Source organism: Amblyomma americanum, chromosome 1 (assembly GCF_052857255.1).
Source record: "Amblyomma americanum isolate KBUSLIRL-KWMA chromosome 1, ASM5285725v1, whole genome shotgun sequence".
NCBI classification, from domain to species: domain Eukaryota; kingdom Metazoa; phylum Arthropoda; class Arachnida; order Ixodida; family Ixodidae; genus Amblyomma; species Amblyomma americanum.
Window position 1 is genome coordinate 102,608,810 of NC_135497.1, and position 20,923 is coordinate 102,629,732.

The 20,923-nt window shown below is 46.9% G+C and overlaps 1 long non-coding RNA gene across 2 annotated transcripts; it reads right to left on the bottom strand.

The window, feature by feature from the left end:
- Positions 1-1,223: 1,223 nt before the first annotated feature.
- Positions 1,224-20,809, bottom strand: LOC144113367 (uncharacterized). Of its 2 annotated transcripts, XR_013310746.1 has the most exons (7): positions 20,690-20,809; positions 20,294-20,392; positions 9,276-9,423; positions 8,880-8,978; positions 4,613-4,817; positions 2,112-2,179; positions 1,224-1,365 (listed from the first exon to the last, which is right to left on the bottom strand). It is a non-coding gene; the product is annotated as an uncharacterized LOC144113367 (long non-coding RNA). The 2 variants fall into 2 exon arrangements; XR_013310747.1 differs by lacking the exons at positions 2,112-2,179; positions 4,613-4,817.
- Positions 20,810-20,923: the final 114 nt, after the last annotated feature.

Here is a 20,923-nt window from a genome sequence, read left to right on the forward strand (position 1 = left end):
CCACATACCCTGTCGGCAGCCGGCCACACCAGTGTACTGTAACGCTGCCAAGTTTCCCAAGTGAGCCATTGCCGCTGGCGCTCTCGTCAAAATATAAACACACCATGCTGTTACTGGCGCAGCATTCTGGCAAATTGCCGTGGCCTGCACCACAGACGGCATCAACCCCGATGGTATTGGAACTGAGGCACGAGCTAAGAAGAGCTATACTGTCGTTGGCACGTCTCCTTTTCTTCTGTATTATGTGAGCGCGTGCACAGCGGAACCTTTATATTTCCCATGCATTGGCAAAATAAAACCAATTTTGAGTGCACCGACTGTTCGTGTCGTGAGTGTTTTCCTTACATTGTGTTAGTCTTTCTTTCGCGCTGCAGTTACGTCGAACCTAATGCACTGAAAACATTGTATTTGAAGAGCAGATTTTCTGGTGGTGAACAGACCACAATCACACGGTGCAGTTAAAGCAGGTCGGGCAGGAGCCACCAACGGGTGCAGACAGTTCAAGCAGGAAACTCCTGCCCGGCCAATAAATGGCAAAACAAAGGAAAAGCTTTGCAATTTTGCAAGTGCACCAAATAGTTTCGAACCTTCCAGCGACGCTCTCACGCAGTGTTGGGCATGGAGGTTTTAGAAGGAAGCCAGCAGGAAACGGAGAATGTCACTACCTTATTAATAAAGGAACGTTAGTCAGGGCCACCGAGAGCAAGAGTCAACCATGAGCCGAAAACACATTTCATCTCAAGCAACAGGCCACGCAATTTACATAACATATGATATATACAATAACATTTTTTTATTATTATTAGGAAAGGACCACACACCTGACCCCGTAGTTGAACATTGTCATTTCTCAGGCGGTCCAGAGACTGCTCTCGTCGGGGTGCTCGGCAAGGAGTATGGCTGGCTGCCACCTTGCCTCTCTGTAAATGTGCCAGCGCCGCAATACACAGCAGTCAAACAACCTTCAGAACTAGCCTTTCTTACGGAGGTCACGAGACACTTTTGAAATGGCCACAGGCATTCCACTGCTCTATTCTAGGTGTTACAACTCTGCATCAAAATGACACCAGGTCGTCTTGTCACCAGCGTTACAGTAGTTCACAGTAACATCACACCCCCTGCAGTCACCACTTGCCTTTTACATGACACACTGCACTTGCACCCCCTCTGGTGCATTCACAATCCACTGCTAGCGCGCACACAAAGGAAAGACTCACCCTTAGCAGACATGATGGCGGCCGGCTTCCCGAGTGAGTTCAGCCACTGCCTTGCACTTCAGGCGAGGCGGAGGATTGCTCCGGAAATTGAGCAGTTGCCGAGAAGACAGCCCATACTTCGGCCTGGCACCTCTTTTCTGGCTGGGTTCTGCACAAAAAGAGGGACAGTCTAGCTCGCAAGCGGCATGAGAAAGCTACAGCTAATGGCTAATGCTGCATGCCTTCCTCGTTTATCCGGCCATAAAAGACCAAAATGTATGCTCCGCTACACTCAAATAGGCCCGCATTAATTCTAACAAACCTCCAGCCCCGTTCAACTCAGATTTACATCCAGGACTGACTGTACTAAACCACGTGGCCGAAACCTAATGAGTGCGAGACAAAACCTCTCCATAGCTGGCCGAAACCTAATGATTGCGAGACATAACCCCTCCATAGCAGTGAGGCAAAGTTTATAAGCAAAGGACAACAGAAATGTTCCTTGGGGTTTACCCATTGGAATAGTCCTCTTGCACTAAAGAAAAAAAGTCTGCCTCCAAACAATGACAGCGAAAAACAACTTGTGCATCGACCTGAAGGAGTGGCAGCATTCATGCAGTAAACCTCACGCATTAGCCGCAGATGCGAGTGAATTTTAGAACCAAGCAGATGAAAGTGAACATTTTGGCAATTGTTAGCATCACCACCATGTGTCAGGCCTACCGTCACTAAACAAGCAGCGAACATTAAATCAACATGAATACTGCCACTGCTGGATGGTAAGGAGTTCCTTAGTTCTACACCAAATATATGTGGCACTGACGTCCCCAGTTCAGCGTTGTTAAAATTTTAGATGAGAAAGTCGGTTTATTTTTGTTGTTTGCAAAGCACCAAAATTAAGAAAAGATGCCTTACCCAACCCAATCCTCCTGCTCTCTCCGAGGGCACAGTGCATGTTGGCGATGTCAACGTGCTAGATGCACCTAAACAAGTAAAGTAGGGAGAGGGCCAGGGCAGTGAGCATGGCAGCAAATCTCACACATGGTTTGCTACATTTCTATCATGTCAAGACAAAGCTAAAGCCCTTACGCGAACACTCTTGAGTGACTCATTGTTGCCCTCGATGCTGACCAAAGCATTAGCTTAGAAGAACTGGAAGCTCAAATTAGCAAAATCCGCATGTTAATTTTTGAAAACCCATGTTTAGCGCATGTGGCACAGTGACCGCACACTGGCTGAAGCAGGACTGGTGCCTGACCAACATTGGTGTCTGACCAACACTGCTCAGCATCCTCCAGCGCTTCACACTTAGCGGCATACAACACTCGAAATCTTTTCCACACACATTGTTTGGCTACATTGCCTGGCTGATATAATTTTCCTTGTGGCGCCATGAAAAACAGCGTAGTTCTACTGTATCATTTCACAACTTCCTAACTGAAAGAGCTCCTATGAGCCGGGTGAGTGGGCTGTTAAAGTAAAAAAAAAAGTCCCTACAGGCCTTGTGCCTCTGCCAACACAGATTTCATCCAATGCCCTCCAAAAGCATCTTGTTTCACGAATGTAGCAAAAACTGCAAGAAGCCATTAAACAGTTGCATGGCAAAGCAGCAGAACAAAAAGCAGGCAGATTTATGGACACAGTCACCAATATCCCGTGCTGCCACTGAGCTCCAAAAGTGGAAGCATTCATACAGAGTAGCCATAAGCATATGGAATAACCAGTTCTTGACAACTGAGAGCAAATACATACTATTAGAGGGACAGTGAAAAAAGTCTATCAATGTTTTTTTTGGTTAGCAAAATCATTGATAGTTCAGCATTTGATGGCTTGTTTGCCGCTCGTCTGGGAGCGAAAGATGCATTTATTTCAAAGAAGCTTTTGCCGCCCTCCGATTCAAACTGCACACTCATATGGCATCACAGGACGGAGCGACGTGAAACGTCACGTAAACGCAGACTCCGTCCAGGGAGCCAGTTATGCGCCCTTCCTTTCCTCAAAACCATCCGCATCTAGAACGTTGTCAACGCCAATGTCAATGAAAACAATGAATCGTTGATATGTTCCCAGTTCATACGATATCACTGTTAATACGCTCAAAATCGCGGACATTAAAAATGTCCCATAGCATTACGCCATATTTTTCCAGGTTAATACATTTCCAGAAAACACGATTTCCCAACTACTACGTTTAAACTTTCGGAAAACTGTGCTCGTGTAATAAATTTACTGACCAACCGCACATGTGCAAACATACAAGTGGGCAGAATGAGGGCATGCAACATGGTGGGGGGCGCACAATAGTGGCACGCTGCCAAGGTTCGCACTGCCTATGGAGTGCAAAGTGGACCCCGCAACAAAAGCTAAAGGTTGAAAAAAGAAGTAGATTCTGGCCGATGAAAGTGGAGGGCGGGTTCATTATGACAGTGGGATCATTACGCGGGTATACTCGGCACATGCTAGACTATATCCAATGACCGTCTAAGAAGCTGCCTAAGCAATTATATGCTTTTGGCTTCGGACTGTTCGGAACACAGCTTCTCCAAATTTTAATATGTAGCGCCCCAAAGGCACCAGTCGGCTACGATTGACGCTTAGTGGATGGCTCGGGACTAGTTTCTACCAGTGGGAATTCTTCCAATGAGTGCCGACGTCACCCAGCCCAGGAACGTTTTTAATATCAGTTATATTCAAATTTAGCCGACCTAGCTGCGATTCGGCCCCTCAATCACAGCAGCTATGCAAAGCATCAACATAGTGAGACAAAATTATGCCCCTTTGCTGCGAGGTACTTGTCCAGTAATTTCTTGCATACGAAAATTTATACTACTCAGCGGATACGAAGTACTTGAAGAGTAGTTTTAGTGCACAAGCAATGTGCCATACATGTAACCCGGCCCACTCGCTAAAAGGCCGAGACGTTGATATCAGCCGGCAACAGTGGCAGGCAAGATTAGACAGCACAGGCACAGCATACATTAACTTCAAGTCAGCTTTGTTCACTTTTGCCATTTTGACGCCAGCATTGCGTTGCAAATCATTCTGATAGCAGCTGCATGTCAGCCTTGCTGCTGTGTGCACATTTTCTTTCAGCTCCTATGCTAGAAACAGTTGCAAGGCAAGGCTAATGACAAACAAAAAATTTGTTGCTTGTTCTACGTTACGCTTGCTTGCATCCTCGATGATATATGCACGGTGTATCTACATTTGTGCATCAGCTCAGTGCACATTCATATATTCAGAGGAGTTGAGTAGAATTTTTTCTCATGTTTCATGGAGCTCACTCAAGCAGTAGTTCACAGTAACATCACACCACCTACAGTCACCACTTGCCTTTTACATGACACACTGCGCTTGCACCCCCGTCTTGTGCATTCACATTCCACGGCTAGCGTGCACACAAAGGAAAGACTCACCCTTGGCAGACTTGCCGTCGCCCGGCTTCCCGAGTTGAATATAGGCAGGCGGCACTGCGTGTGGGTCCCACCGCGGAGCCACCTGGCACCATGCCGCGGCCACTGCCTTACACTTCAGGCAAGGCAGAGGACTGCTCCGGAAATTAAGCAGTCAGCCGAGAAGACATCCCATAATTCAGCCTGGTACCTCTGTTCTGGCTGGGTTCTGCACAAAAAGTGGGACAGTCTAGCTCGCATGCGGCATGAGAAAGCTACAGCTAACGGCTAATGCTGCATGCCTTCCTCGTTTATCCGGCCATAAAAGACCAAAATTTATGCTCCGCCACACTTAAATAGGCCCGCATTAATTCTAACAAACCTCAAGCCCCCTTCAACTCAGATTTGCATCCAGGACTGACTGTACTAATCCACGTGGCCGAAACCTAACGAGTGCGAGACATAACCTCTCCATAGCAGTGAGGCCAAGTTTATAAACACAGGACAAAAGAAATGTTGCTTGGGGTTTACTCATTGGAATAGTGCTCTTGCACTAGAGAAAAAAACTCTGCCTCCAAACAATGACAGCGAAAAACAACTTGTGCATCGACCTGAAGGAGTGGCAGCATTCATGCAGTAAACCTCGTCCATTAGCAGCAGATGAGAGTGAACATTTTGGCAATTGTTAGCATCACCACCATGTGTCAGGCCTAACATCACTACACAAGCAGCGAACATTAAATCGACATGCGTAAAAAATATATGTGGCACTGACGTCCCCAGTTCAGCGCTGTTAAAATTTTTGATTAGAAAGTCAGTTTATTTTCGTAGTCTGCCAAGCACCAAAATTAAGAAAAGATGCCAAGCCAATCCTCCTGCTCTCTCCAAGGGCACAGTGCCTGTTGTCGATCACGGCATGGTAGAAGCATCTAAACAAGTAAAGTTCGGAGAGGGCCAGCGCAATGAGCACAGCATCAAACCTCAAACATGGTCTGCTACATTTCTGTCATGTCAAGACAAAGCTAAAGCCCTTCTGTGAACACTCTTGAGTGACTCATTGTTGCCCTCAATGCTGACCAAAGCATTAGCTTAGAAGAACTAGTAGCTCAAATTAGCTAAAGCCGCATGCCAATTGTTGAAAGCCCAAGTTTAGCGCACATGGCACAGTAACCGCACACAGGCCAAAGCGGGACTGTCTTCACTACACTGCTGCCTGACCAACACTGTTCGGCATCCTCCAGCGCTTAAGGGGGTACGCGGCCCTTTAAAAGCGAAAAATCACGAAAAATCAAGCTTTAGAAAAGTGCATATTCCGGCAGTATGTGTCATAAACTAACTTTTCTGCAAATATGAATGACTAATTAGCCGTGAAAGTATTTCAAATCAATTATCTAACGAGCCGTGGTGGCCGGTGAGCTGCGAGAGAGCGCAGAAAATACCCCAACTTCGTGCGGACGCTGTTCCTCAGCCAGCGAACCAAGCGCCGCCATCTTGGTCTTCTTTTGTTCGTGAATTCTTGGTCTTTTTTTTTGCCACTTTCGAAGGCGGCGGCATGGTGGGAGCGAGGCTCGCATGTGATTGGGGCCCTCAAAGCGCCTTTCGAGTTTCCTGCCTTTGAAATGCGAGGCTGCGATTGGCCGGAGGGCGCGCTCCTTGAAAACACGGGGGATCGCACGGCCGCTATTGGCTGCTGCGCGCTGACGCGGCGGCCCCCTCCGGCGGTGGCCGGAGCGACTTGGCTCTGTACTTTTGTCGTTGTGGTCGCCGTCTTTACCATCTCTCGCCGTGTCGTCCGAACAGCTTCCTGCAGACTGCTGACTATTGCGCAGTCCGTCACGATGCGTCCAACAAGGCTAAAGAGCGTGTTCGGTGCACGGAAGCATGCAATGAAGTGTGTTCGTTCGGCAAAGCGTGTCGCCAACAAGGACTGTCGATGCTTCATGCCGCGTAACTTCTGCTACATCGCAACTAGACAGCGATTGCGTCGCCGGTTCCAGCGACGTACCAGCACCTTCATCGGTGCAAGAATGCGTTGCTTCGGGCATGCCTTGTGTACCAAACGCATCAACCTGGGCGACTGCGGCCTCCAGCTCCTGTCTCGCACCTACCCCGAGGCGTGAGAACGCGTCGCCCGCCGTTCACTTGGAAACGCATTTCCTGACGTGCGAGGAGATCGAGATTCTGGCTGCATCTCGGGAGCCACTTATCGGATTTCCATGGGGTTTTTTTATTCCATACCTGAATAAATTTCCGAGGGAAAGTCGAGCTCGTTTATTCAGATTATTGTGCCTGGAATTTGTCATAAGCAATTAATATTGGCTAATGAGGTCTAATCAACGACAGTAAATTCAGTGCTATGTTAAAATTTTTCAGCAAGGAAATTCATCAAAAGGGCCTTGTCTTGACCTGCGGTACACGACTAGGAATAACCATAATGAATTTCACAGTTACGGCACTGTTTTCCAATTCTCCAGGCCTGGAGTAAAGGACCTATGTGAACCATTTTGATATGCTCCAGTAAATTTAGAGCCAGTGTACACAGCTTCATGAAACTTAGTATTTCTTCAAATGTCTGTGTTTAGAGCCTACCCTGAATGTTTCATTCAGATATATCTCAAGACACAAGGAAGCTACTGTTCTCGCAACCTTTGAGGGCCGTTTTCTCAGAATGTATTTCTTGCCTGGCACGGCTGCTCATTCTGGCTGCTGTTCGGGAACCGCTTATCGGATTTCCATGGGGTTTTTTTTAATTCCGCACCTGAATAAATTTTTGAGCACAAGACAAGCCCGCGTTTTCAAGTTATTGAAATATGCCTAATGAAGGTCTAATTTATTGAAACTAATTCTGTGCTGTGCTAAACTTTTCCAGCTTTTGCCCTGGGGCACCTATCCAGGAATGACCGTAATGAATTTCACAGTGCCAAGGCTATTTTAAAATTCTCCAAGCCTGGAATAAGCGACCTTATGTGGACCACTTTGATATACTCCTGTAACTTGAGAACCAGTGCCCACAGCTACACGAAACTTGGTAGTTCTTCAAATGGTTGTGCTGTTAGCCTACCCTGAAAATTTCATTCAGATATCTCAAGAAACAAAAACGTTGGTGTTCAAGGGTAGCCTCCCCCCATAACTACGTTAAAACCCTACCAGTTTTTTTCTTGGTTTAGAAAGGATAGTAACTTCAGCGTATGCACGAAACACAGCTGCTCCATAGCCGATTTCATGACCAATTGCACAGAAGAGGTTACACAAATGACTGGAACAACATTCTACATAAATAAAACTCTGAGGACAGTTACAAGTGTGTACCGCGAATGTTTTAGCGTTAGCTGTGGCATGAAAGCTATGAATTTTTGTGATATTCTGGCCTAAACTACCAGGATCTCCTCCGGTGCTCGAGTGCACGTACCCCGACACGCGCTACCTCACGCCCCATGACTCTTCTTGACAGTCTCGCCCGCTTTCTTACACCACATACCCTGTCGGCAGCCGGCCACACCAGTGTACTGTAACGCTGCCAAGTTTCCCAAGTGAGCCATTGCCGCTGGCGCTCTCGTCAAAATATAAACACACCATGCTGTTACTGGCGCAGCATTCTGGCAAATTGCCGTGGCCTGCACCACAGACGGCATCAACCCCGATGGTATTGGAACTGAGGCACGAGCTAAGAAGAGCTATACTGTCGTTGGCACGTCTCCTTTTCTTCTGTATTATGTGAGCGCGTGCACGGCGGAACCTTTATATTTCCCATGCATTGGCAAAATAAAACCAATTTTGAGTGCACCGACTGTTCGTGTCGTGAGTGTTTTCCTTACATTGTGTTAGTCTTTCTTTCGCGCTGCAGTTACGTCGAACCTAATGCACTGAAAACATTGTATTTGAAGAGCAGATTTTCTGGTGGTGAACAGACCACAATCACACGGTGCAGTTAAAGCAGATCGGGCAGGAGCCACCAACGGGTGCAGACAGTTCAAGCAGGAAACTCCTGCCCGGCCAATAAATGGCAAAACAAAGGAAAAGCTTTGCAATTTTGCAAGTGCACCAAATAGTTTCGAACCTTCCAGCGACGCTCTCACGCAGTGTTGGGCATGGAGGTTTTAGAAGGAAGCCAGCAGGAAACGGAGAATGTCACTACCTTCTTAATAAAGGAACGTTAGTCAGGGCCACCGAGAGCAAGAGTCAACCATGAGCCGAAAACATATTTCATCTCAAGCAACAGGCCACGCAATTTACATAACATATGATATATACAATAACATTTATTTATTATTATTAGGAAAGGACCACACACCTGACCCCGTAGTTGAACATTGTCATTTCTCAGGCGGTCCAGAGACTGCTCTCGTCGGGGTGCTCGGCAAGGAGTATGGCTGGCTGCCATCTTGCCTCTCTGTAAATGTGCCAGCGCCGCAATACACAGCAGTCAAACAACCTTCAGAACTAGCCTTTCTTACGGAGGTCACGAGACACTTTTGAAATGGCCACAGGCATTCCACTGCTCTATTCTAGGTGTTACAACTCTGCATCAAAATGACACCAGGTCGTCTTGTCACCAGCGTTACAGTAGTTCACAGTAACATCACACCCCCTGCAGTCACCACTTGTCTTTTACATGACACACTGCACTTGCACCCCCTCTGGTGCATTCACAATCCACTGCTAGCGCGCACACAAAGGAAAGACTCACCCTTAGCAGACATGATGGCGGCCGGCTTCCCGAGTGAGTTCAGCCACTGCCTTGCACTTCAGGCGAGGCGGAGGATTGCTCCGGAAATTGAGCAGTTGCCGAGAAGACAGCCCATACTTCGGCCTGGCACCTCTTTTCTGGCTGGGTTCTGCACAAAAAGAGGGACAGTCTAGCTCGCAAGCGGCATGAGAAAGCTACAGCTAATGGCTAATGCTGCATTCCTTCCTCGTTTATCCGGCCATAAAATACCAAAATGTATGCTCCGCTACACTCAAATAGGCCCGCATTAATTCTAACAAACCTCAAGCCCCGTTCAACTCAGATTTACATCCAGGACTGACTGTACTAAACCACGTGGCCGAAACCTAATTAGTGCGAGACAAAACCTCTCCATAGCTGGCCGAAACCTAATGAGTGCAAGACATAACCCCTCCATAGCAGTGAGGCAAAGTTTATAAGCAAAGGACAACAGAAATGTTCCTTGGGGTTTACCCATTGGAATAGTCCTCTTGCACTAAAGAAAAAAAGTCTGCCTCCAAACAATGACAGCGAAAAACAACTTGTGCATCGACCTGAAGGAGTGGCAGCATTCATGCAGTAAACCTCACGCATTAGCAGCAGATGTGAGTGAATTTTAGAACCAAGCAGATGAAAGTGAACATTTCGGCAATTGTTAGCATCACCACCATGTGTCAGGCCTACCGTCACTAAACAAGCAGCGAACATTAAATCAACAGTCATACTGCCACTGCTGGATGGTAAGGAGTTCTTTAGTTCTACACCAAATATATGTGGCACTGACGTCCCCAGTTCAGCGTTGTTAAAATTTTAGATGAGAAAGTCGGTTTATTTTTGTTGTTTGCAAAGCACCAAAATTAAGAAAAGATGCCTTACCCAACCCAATCCTCCTGCTCTCTCCGAGGGCACAGTGCCTGTTGTCGATGTCAACGTGCTAGATGCACCTAAACAAGTAAAGTAGGGAGAGGGCCAGGGCAGTGAGCATGGCAGCAAATCTCAAACATGGTTTGCTACATTTCTATCATGTCAAGACAAAGCTAAAGCCCTTACGCGAACACTCTTGAGTGACTCATTGTTGCCCTCGATGCTGACCAAAGCATTAGCTTAGAAGAACTATAAGCTCAAATTAGCAAAATCCGCATGTTAATTTTTGAAAGCCCATGTTTAGCGCATGTGGCAGAGTGACCGCACACTGGCTCAAGCAGGACTGGTGCCTGACCAACATTGGTGTCTGACCAACACTGCTCAGCATCCTCCAGCGCTTCACACTTAGCGGCATACAACACTCGCAATCTTTTCCACACACATTGTTTGGCTACATTGCCTGGCTGATATAATTTTCCTTGTGGCGCCATGAAAAACAGCGTAGTTCTACTGTATCATTTCACAACTTCCTAACTGAAAGAGCTCCTATGAGCCGGGTGAGTGGGCTGTTAAAGTAAAAAAAAAAGTCCCTACAGGCCTTGTGCCTCTGCCAACACAGATTTCATCCAATGCCCTCCAAAAGCATCTTGTTTCACGAATGTAGCAAAAACTGCAAGAAGCCATTAAACAGTTGCATGGCAAAGCATCAGAGCAAAAAGCAGGCAGATTTATGGACACAGTCACCAATATCCCGTGCTGCCACTGAGCTCCAAAAGTGGAAGCATTCATACAGAGTAGCCATAAGCATATGGAATAACCAGTTCTTGACAACTGAGAGCAAATACATCCTATTAGAGGGACAGTGAAAGAACTCTATCAATTTTTTTTTTGCTTAGCAAAATCATTGATAGTTCAGCATTTCATGGCTTGTTTGCCGCTCGTCTGGGAGCGAAAGATGCATTTATTTCAAAGAAGTTTTTCCCGTCCTCCGATTCAAACTGCACACTCATATGGCATCACAGGATGGAGCGACGTGAAATGTCACGTAAACGCAGACTCCGTCCAGGGAGCCAGGGCTATCCAGGGAGCCAGTTGTGCGCCCTTCCTTTCCTCAAAACCATCTGCATCTAGAACGTTGTCAACGCCAATGTCAATGAAAACAATGAATCGTTGATATGTTCCCAGTTCATACGATATCACTGTTAGTATGCTCAAAATCGCGGACATTAAAAATGTCACATAGCATTACGCCATATTTTTCCAGGTTAATACGTTTCCAGAAAACACGATTTCCCAACTACTACGTTTAAACTTTCGGAAAACTGTGCTCGTGTATTAAATTTACTGACCAACTGCACATGTGCAAACATACAAGTGGGCAGAATGAGGGCATGCGACATGGTGGGGGGCGCACAATAGTGGCACGCTGCCAAATTTCGCACTGCCGATGGAGTGCAAAGTGGACCCCGCAACAAAAGCTAAAGGTTGAAAAAAAAAGTAGATTCTGGCCGATGAAAGTGGAGGGCGGGTTCATTATGACAGTGGGATCATTACGCGGGTATACACGGCACATGCTAGACTATATCCAATGACCGTCTAAGAAGCTGCCTAAGCAATTATATCCTTTTGGCTTCGGACTCTTCGGAACACAGCTTCTCCAAATTTTAATATGTAGCGCCCCAAAGGCACCAGTCGGCTACGACTGACGCTTAGTGGATGGCTTGGGACTAGTTTCTACCAGTGGGAATTCTTCCAATGAGTGCCGACGTCACCCAGCCCAGGAACGTTTTTAATATCAGTTATATTCAAATTTAGCCGACCTAGCTGCGATTCGGCCCCTCAATCACAGCAGCTATGCAAAGCATCAACATAGTGAGAAAAAATTATGCCCCTTTGCTGCGAGGTACTTGTCCAGTAATTTCTTGCATACGAAAATTTATCCTACTCAGTGGCTACGAAGTACTTTACCAGTAGTTTTAGTGCACAAGCACAGTGCCATACATGTAACCCGGCCCACTCGCTAAAAGGCCGAGACGCCGATATAAGCCGGCAACAGTGGCAGGCAAGATTAGACAGCACAGGCACAGCATACATTAACTTCAAGTCAGCTTTGTTCACTTTTGCCATTTTGACGCCTGCATTGCGTTGCAAATCAAATTCTGATTGCAGCTGCATGTCAGCCTTGCTGCTGTGTGCACATTTTCTTTCAGCTCCTATGAGAGAAACAGTTGCAAGGCAAAGCTAATGACAAACAAAAAATTTGTTGCTTGTTCTACGTTACGCTTCCTTGCATCCTTGATGATATATGCACGGTGTGTCTACATTTGTGCGTCAGCTCAGTGCACATTCATATATTCAGAGGAGTTGAGTAGAATTTTTTCTCATGTTTCATGGAGCTCACTCAAGCAGTAGTTCACAGTAACATCACACCACCTACAGTCACCACTTGCCTTTTACATGACACACTGCGCTTGCACCCCCGTCTTGTGCATTCACATTCCACAGCTAGCGTGCACACAAAGGAAAGACTCACCCTTGGCAGACTTGCCGTCGCCCGGCTTCCGAGTCGAATATAGGCAGGCGGCACTGCGTGTGGGTCCCACCGCGGAGCCACCTGGCACCATGCCACGAAGCCATCACATACTTCGGCCTGGCACCTCCGTTCTGGATGGGTTCTGCACAAAAAGCGGGACAGTCTAGCTCGCAAGCGGCATGAGATAGCTACAGCTAATGGCTAATTCTGCATGCCTTCCTTGTTTATCTGGCCATAAAAGACCAAAATTTAGCTCTGCTACATTTAAATAGGACCACATTAATTCTAACTAACCTCCAGCCCCCTTCAACTATGATTTACATCCAGGACTGACTGTACTAATCCACGTGGCCGAAACCTAGTGAGTGCGAGACATAACCTCTCCATAGCAGTGAGGCAAAGTTTATAAACACAGGGCAAAAGAAATGTTGCTTGGGGTTTACCCATTGGAATAGTGCTCTTGCACTAAAGAAAAAAAGTCTGCCTCCAAACAATGACAGCGAAAAACAACTTGTGCATCGACCTGAAGGAGTGGCAGCATTCATGCAGTAAACCTCACGCATTAGCCGCAGATGCGAGTGAATTTTAGAACCAAGCAGATGAGAGAACATTTTGGCAATTGTTAGCATCACCACCATGTGTCAGGCCTAACGTCACTAAAGAAGCAGCGAACATTAAATCAACATGCATACTGCCATTGCTGGATGGTAAGCTGTAATGCCATGAAGGAGTTCTTTAGTTCTACATCAAATATATGTGGCACTGACGTCCCCAGTTCAGCGCTGTTAAAATTTCAGATGAGAAAGTCAGTTTATTTTTGTTTTCAAGCACCAAGATTAAGAAAAGATGCCTTACCCAACCCAATCCTCCTGCTCTCTCCGAGGGCACAGTGCCTGTTGTCGATGTCAGCCTGCTAGATGCACCTAAACAAGTAAAGTAGGGAGAGGGCCATGGCAGTGAGCATTGCATCAAATCTCAAACATGGTTTGCTACATTTCAATCATGTCAAGACAAAGCTAAAGCCTTTACGCGAACACTCTTGAGTGACTCATTGTTGCCCTCGATGCTGACCAAAGCATTAGCTTAGAAGAACTAGAAGCTCAAATTAGCAAAATCCGCATGTTAATTTTTGAAAGCCCATGTTTAGCGCATGTGGCACAGTGACCGCACACTGGCTGAAGCGGGACTGGTGCCTGACCAACACTGCTCTGCATCCTCCAGCGCTTCACACTTAGCGGTATACAACACTCACAATCTTTTCCACACACATTGTTTGGCTACATTGCCTGGCTGACATAATTTTCCTCGTGGCCCCATGAAAAACAGCGTAGTTCTACTGTATCATTTCACAACTTCCTAACTGAAAGAGCTCGTATGAGCCGGGTGAGTGGGCTGTTAAAGTAAAAAAAAAGTCCCTACAGGCCTTGTGCCTCTGCCAACACAGCCTTCTTCCAATGCCCTCCAAAAGCATCTTTTTTCATGAATGTAGCAAAAACTGCATGAAGCCATTAAACAGTTGCATGGCAAAGCAGCAGAACAAAGAGCAGGCAGATTTTTGGACCCAATCACCAATATCCCGTGCTGCCACTGAGCTCCAAAAGAGCTAGCATTCACACAGAGTAGCCATAAGCATATGGAATAACCACTTCTTGACAACTGAGAGCAAATACATACTATTAGAGGGACAGTGAAAAAAGTCTATCAATGTTTTTTTTGGTTAGCAAAATCATTGATAGTTCAGCATTTGATGGCTTGTTTGCCGCTCGTCTGGGAGCGAAAGATGCATTTCTTTTAAAGAAGTTTTTCCCACCCTCCGATTCAAACTGCACACTCATATGGCATCACAGGACGGAGCGACGTGAAACGTCACGTAAACGCAGACTCCGTCCAGGGAGCCAGTTATGCGCCCTTCCTTTCCTCAAAACCATCCGCATCTAGAACGTTGTCAACGCCAATGTCAATGAAAACAATGAATCGTTGATATGTTCCCAGTTCATACGATATCACTGTTAATACGCTCAAAATCGCGGACATTAAAAATGTCCCATAGCATTACGCCATATTTTTCCAGGTTAATACGTTTCCAGAAAACACGATTTCCCAACTACTACGTTTAAACTTTCGGAAAACTGTGCTCGTGTAATAAATTTACTGACCAACTGCACATGCGCAAACATACAAGTGGGCAGAATGAGGGCAGCAACATGGTGGGGGGCGCACAATAGTGGCACGCTGCCAAGGTTCGCACTGCCGATGGAGTGCAAAGTGGACCCCGCAACAAAAGCTAAAGGTTGAAAAAAAAAGTAGATTCTGGCCGATGAAAGTGGAGGGCGGGTTCATTATGACAGTGGGATCATTACGCGGGTATACACGGCACATGCTAGACTATATCCAATGACCGTCTAAGAAGCTGCCTAAGCAATTATATGCTTTTGGCTTCGGACTGTTCGGAACACAGCTTCTCCAAATTTTAATATGTAGCGCCCCAAAGGCACCAGTCGGCTACGATTGACGCTTAGTGGATGGCTCGGTACTAGTTTCTACCAGTGGGAATTCTTCCAATGAGTGCCGACGTCACCCAGCCCAGGAACGTTTTTAATATCAGTTATATTCAAATTTAGCCGACCTAGCTGCGATTCGGCCCCTCAATCACAGCAGCTATGCAAAGCATCAACATAGTGAGACAAAATTATGCCCCTTTGCTGCGAGGTACTTGTCCAGTAATTTCTTGCATACGAAAATTTATACTACTCAGCGGATACGAAGTACTTGAAGAGTAGTTTTAGTGCACAAGCAATGTGCCATACATGTAACCCGGCCCACTCGCTAAAAGGCCGAGACGTTGATATCAGCCGGCAACAGTGGCAGGCAAGATTAGAGAGCACAGGCACAGCATACATTAACTTCAAGTCAGCTTTGTTCACTTTTGCCATTTCGACGCCAGCATTGCGTTGCAAATCATTCTGATTGCAGCTGCATGTCAGCCTTGCTGCTGTGTGCACATTTTCTTTCAGCTCCTATGCTAGAAACAGTTGCAAGGCAAGGCTAATGACAAACAAAAAATTTGTTGCTTGTTCTACGTTACGCTTGCTTGCATCCTCGATGATATATGCACGGTGTATCTACATTTGTGCATCAGCTCAGTGCACATTCATATATTCAGAGGAGTTGAGTAGAATTTTTTCTCATGTTTCATGGAGCTCACTCAAGCAGTAGTTCACAGTAACATCACACCACCTACAGTCACCACTTGCCTTTTACATGACACACTGCGCTTGCACCCCCGTCTTGTGCATTCACATTCCACGGCTAGCGTGCACACAAAGGAAAGACTCACCCTTGGCAGACTTGCCGTCGCCCGGCTTCCCGAGTTGAATATAGGCAGGCGGCACTGCGTGTGGGTCCCACCGCGGAGCCACCTGGCACCATGCCGCGGCCACTGCCTTACACTTCAGGCAAGGCAGAGGACTGCTCCGGAAATTAAGCTGTCAGCCGAGAAGACATCCCATAATTCAGCCTGGTACCTCTGTTCTGGCTGGGTTCTGCACAAAAAGTGGGACAGTCTAGCTCGCATGCGGCATGAGAAAGCTACAGCTAATGGCTAATTCTGCATGCCTTCCTCGTTTATCTGGCCATAAAAGACCAAAATTTAGCTCTGCTACACTTAAATAGGACCGCATTAATTCTAACTAACCTCCAGCCCCCTTCAACTAAGATTTACATCCAGGACTGACTGTACTAATCCACGTGGTGGAAAACTAGTGAGTGCGAGACATAACCTCTCCATAGCAGTGAGGCCAAGTTTATAAACACAGGACAAAAGAAATGTTGCTTGGGGTTTACTCATTGGAATAGTGCTCTTGCACTAGAGAAAAAAACTCTGCCTCCAAACAATGACAGCGAAAAACAACTTGTGCATCGACCTGAAGGAGTGGCAGCATTCATGCAGTAAACCTCGTCCATTAGCAGCAGATGAGAGTGAACATTTTGGCAATTGTTAGCATCACCACCATGTGTCAGGCCTAACATCACTACACAAGCAGCGAACATTAAATCGACATGCGTAAAAAATATATGTGGCACTGACGTCCCCAGTTCAGCGCTGTTAAAATTTTAGATTAGAAAGTCGGTTTATTTTCGTAGTCTGCCAAGCACCAAAATTAAGAAAAGATGCCAAGCCAATCCTCCTGCTCTCTCCAAGGGCACAGTGCCTGTTGTCGATCACGGCATGGTAGAAGCATCTAAACAAGTAAAGTTGGGAGAGGGCCAGCGCAATGAGCACAGCATCAAACCTCAAACATGGTCTGCTACATTTCAGTCATGTCAAGACAAAGCTAAAGCCCTTCTGTGAACACTCTTGAGTGACTCATTGTTGCCCTCGATGCTGACCAAAGCATTAGCTTAGAAGAACTAGTAGCTCAAATTAGCTAAAGCCGCATGCCAATTGTTGAAAGCCCAAGTTTAGCGCATATGGCACAGTAACCGCACACAGGCCAAAGCGGGACTGTCTTCACTACACTGCTGCCTGACCAACACTGTTCGGCATCCTCCAGCGCTTAAGGGGGGACGTGGCCCTTTAAAAGCGAAAAATCACGAAAAATCAAGCTTTAGAAAAGTGCATATTCCGGCAGTATGTGTCATAAACTAACTTTTCTGCAAATATGAATGACTAATTAGCCGTGAAAGTATTTCAAATCAATTATCTAACGAGCCGTGGTGGCCGGTGAGCTGCGAGAGAGCGCAGAAAATACCCCAACTTCGTGCGGACGCTGTTCCTCAGCCAGCGAACCAAGCGCCGCCATCTTGGTCTTCTTTTGTTCGTGAATTCTTGGTCTTTTTTTTTGCCACTTTCGAAGGCGGCGGCATGGTGGGAGCGTGGCTCGCATGTGATTGGGGCCCTCAAAGCGCCTTTCGCTTTTCCTGCCTTTGAAATGCGAGGCTGCGATTGGCCGGAGGGCGCGCTCCTTGAAAACACGGGGGATCGCGCGGCCGCTATTGGCTGCTGCGCGCTGACGCGGCGGCCCCCTCCGGCGGTGGCCGGAGCGACTTGGCTCTGTACTTTTGTCGTTGTGGTCGCCGTCTTTACCATCTCTCGCCGTGTCGTCCGAACAGCTTCCTGCAGACTGCTGACTATTGCGCAGTCCGTCACGATGCGTCCAACAAGGCTAAAGAGCGTGTTCGGTGCACGGAAGCATGCAATGAAGTGTGTTCGTTCGGCAAAGCGTGTCGCCAACAAGGACTGTCGATGCTTCATGCCGCGTAACTTCTGCTACATCGCAACTAGACAGCGATTGCGTCGCCGGTTCCAGCGACGTACCAGCACCTTCATCGGTGCAAGAATGCGTTGCTTCGGGCATGCCTTGTGTACCAAACGCATCAACCTGGGCGACTGCGGCCTCCAGCTCCTGTCTCGCACCTACCCCGAGGCGTGAGAACGCGTCGCCCGCCGTTCACTTGGAAACGCATTTCCTGACGTGCGAGGAGATCGAGATTCTGGCTGCATCTCGGGAGCCACTTATCGGATTTCCATGGGGTTTTTTTATTCCATACCTGAATAAATTTCCGAGGGAAAGTCGAGCTCGTTTATTCAGATTATTGTGCCTGGAATTTGTCATAAGCAATTAATATTGGCTAATGAGGTCTAATCAACGACACTAAATTCAATGCTATGTTAAAATTTTTCAGCAAGGAAATTCATCAAAAGGGCCTTGTCTTGACCTGCGATACCCGACTAGGAATAACCATAATGAATTTCACAGTTACGGCGCTGTTTTCCAATTCTCCAGGCCTGGAGTAAAGGACCTATGTGAACCATTTTGATATGCTCCAGTAAATTTAGAGCCAGTGTACACAGCTTCATGAAACTTAGTATTTCTTCAAATGTCTGTGTTTAGAGCCTACCCTGAATGTTTCATTCAGATATATCTCAAGACACAAGGAAGCTGGTGTTCTCGCAACCTTTGAGGGCCGTTTTCTCAGAATGTATTTCTTGCCTGGCACGGCTGCTCATTCTGGCTGCTGTTCGGGAACCGCTTATCGGATTTCCATGGGGTTTTTTTTAATTCCGCACCTGAATAAATTTTTGAGCACAAGACAAGCCCGCCTTTTCAAGTTATTGAAATATGCCTAATGAAGGTCTAATTTATTGAAACTAATTCTGTGCTGTGCTAAACTTTTCCAGCTTTTGCCCTGGGGCACCTATCCAGGAATGACCGTAATGAATTTCACAGTGCCAAGGCTATTTTAAAATTCTCCAAGCCTGGAATAAGCGACCTTATGTGGACCACTTTGATATACTCCTGTAGCTTGAGAACCACTGCCCACAGCTACACGAAACTTGGTAGTTCTTCAAATGGTTGTGCTGTTAGCCTACCCTGAAAATTTCATTCAGATATCTCAAGAAACAAAAAAGTTGGTGTTCAAGGGTAGCCTCCCCCCATAACTACGTTAAAACCCTACCAGTTTTTTTCTTGGTTTAGAAAGGATAGTAACTTCAGCGTATGCACGAAACACAGCTGCTCCATAGCCGATTTCATGACCAATTGCACAGAAGAGGTTATACAAATGACTGGAACAACATTCTACATAAATAAAACTCTGAGGACAGTTACAAGTGTGTACCGCGAATGTTTTAGCGTTAGCTGTGGCATGAAAGCTATGAATTTTTGTGATATTCTGGCCTAAACTACCAGGTTCTCCTCCGGTGCTCGAGTGCACGAACCCCGACACGCGCTACCTCACGCCCCATGACTCTTCTTGACAGTCTCGCCCGCTTTCTTACACCACATACCCTGTCGGCAGCCGGCCACACCAGTGTACTGTAACGCTGCCAAGTTTCCCAAGTGAGCCATTGCCGCTGGCGCTCTCGTCAAAATATAAACACACCATGCTGTTACTGGCGCAGCATTCTGGCAAATTGCCGTGGCCTGCACCACAGACGGCATCAACCCCGATGGTATTGGAACTGAGGCACGAGCTAAGAAGAGCTATACTGTCGTTGGCACGTCTCCTTTTCTTCTGTATTATGTGAGCGCGTGCACGGCGGAACCTTTATATTTCCCATGCATTGGCAAAATAAAACCAATTTTGAGTGCACCGACTGCTCGTGTCGTGAGTGTTTTCCTTACATTGTGTTAGTCTTTCTTTCGCGCTGCAGTTACGTCGAACCTAATGCACTGAAAACATTGTATTTGAAGAGCAGATTTTCTGGTGGTGAACAGACCACAATCACACGGTGCAGTTAAAGCAGGTCGGGCAGGAGCCACCAACGGGTGCAGACAGTTCAAGCAGGAAACTCCTGCCCGGCCAATAAATGGCAAAACAAAGGAAAAGCTTTGCAATTTTGCAAGTGCACCAAATAGTTTCGAACCTTCCAGCGACGCTCTCACGCAGTGTTGGGCATGGAGGTTTTAGAAGGAAGCCAGCAGGAAACGGAGAATGTCACTACCTTCTTAATAAAGGAACGTTAGTCAGGGCCACCGAGAGCAAGAGTCAACCATGAGCCGAAAACATATTTCATCTCAAGCAACAGGCCACGCAATTTACATAACATATGATATATACAATAACATTTTTTTATTATTATTAGGAAAGGACCACACACCTGACCCCGTAGTTGAACATTGTCATTTCTCAGGCGGTCCAGAGACTGCTCTCGTCGGGGTGCTCGGCAAGGAGTATGGCTGGCTGCCATCTTGCCTCTCTGTAAATGTGCCAGCGCCGCAATACACAGCAGTCAAACAACCTTCAGAACTAGCCTTTCTTACGGAGGTCACGAGACACTTTTGAAATGGCCACAGGCATTCCACTGCTCTATTCTAGGTGTTACAACTCTGCATCAAAATGACACCAGGTCGTCTTGTCACCAGCGTTACAGTAGTTCACAGTAACATCACACCCCCTGCAGTCACCACTTGCCTTTTACATGACACACTGCACTTGCACCCCCTCTGGTGCATTCACAATCCACTGCTAGCGCGCACACAAAGGAAAGACTCACCCTTAGCAGACATGATGGCGGCCGGCTTCCCGAGTGAGTTCAGCCACTGCCTTGCACTTCAGGCGAGGCGGAGGATTGCTCCGGAAATTGAGCAGTTGCCGAGAAGACAGCCCATACTTCGGCCTGACACCTCTTTTCTGGCTGGGTTCTGCACAAAAAGAGGGACAGTCTAGCTCGCAAGCGGCATGAGAAAGCTACAGCTAATGGCTAATGCTGCATTCCTTCCTCGTTTAT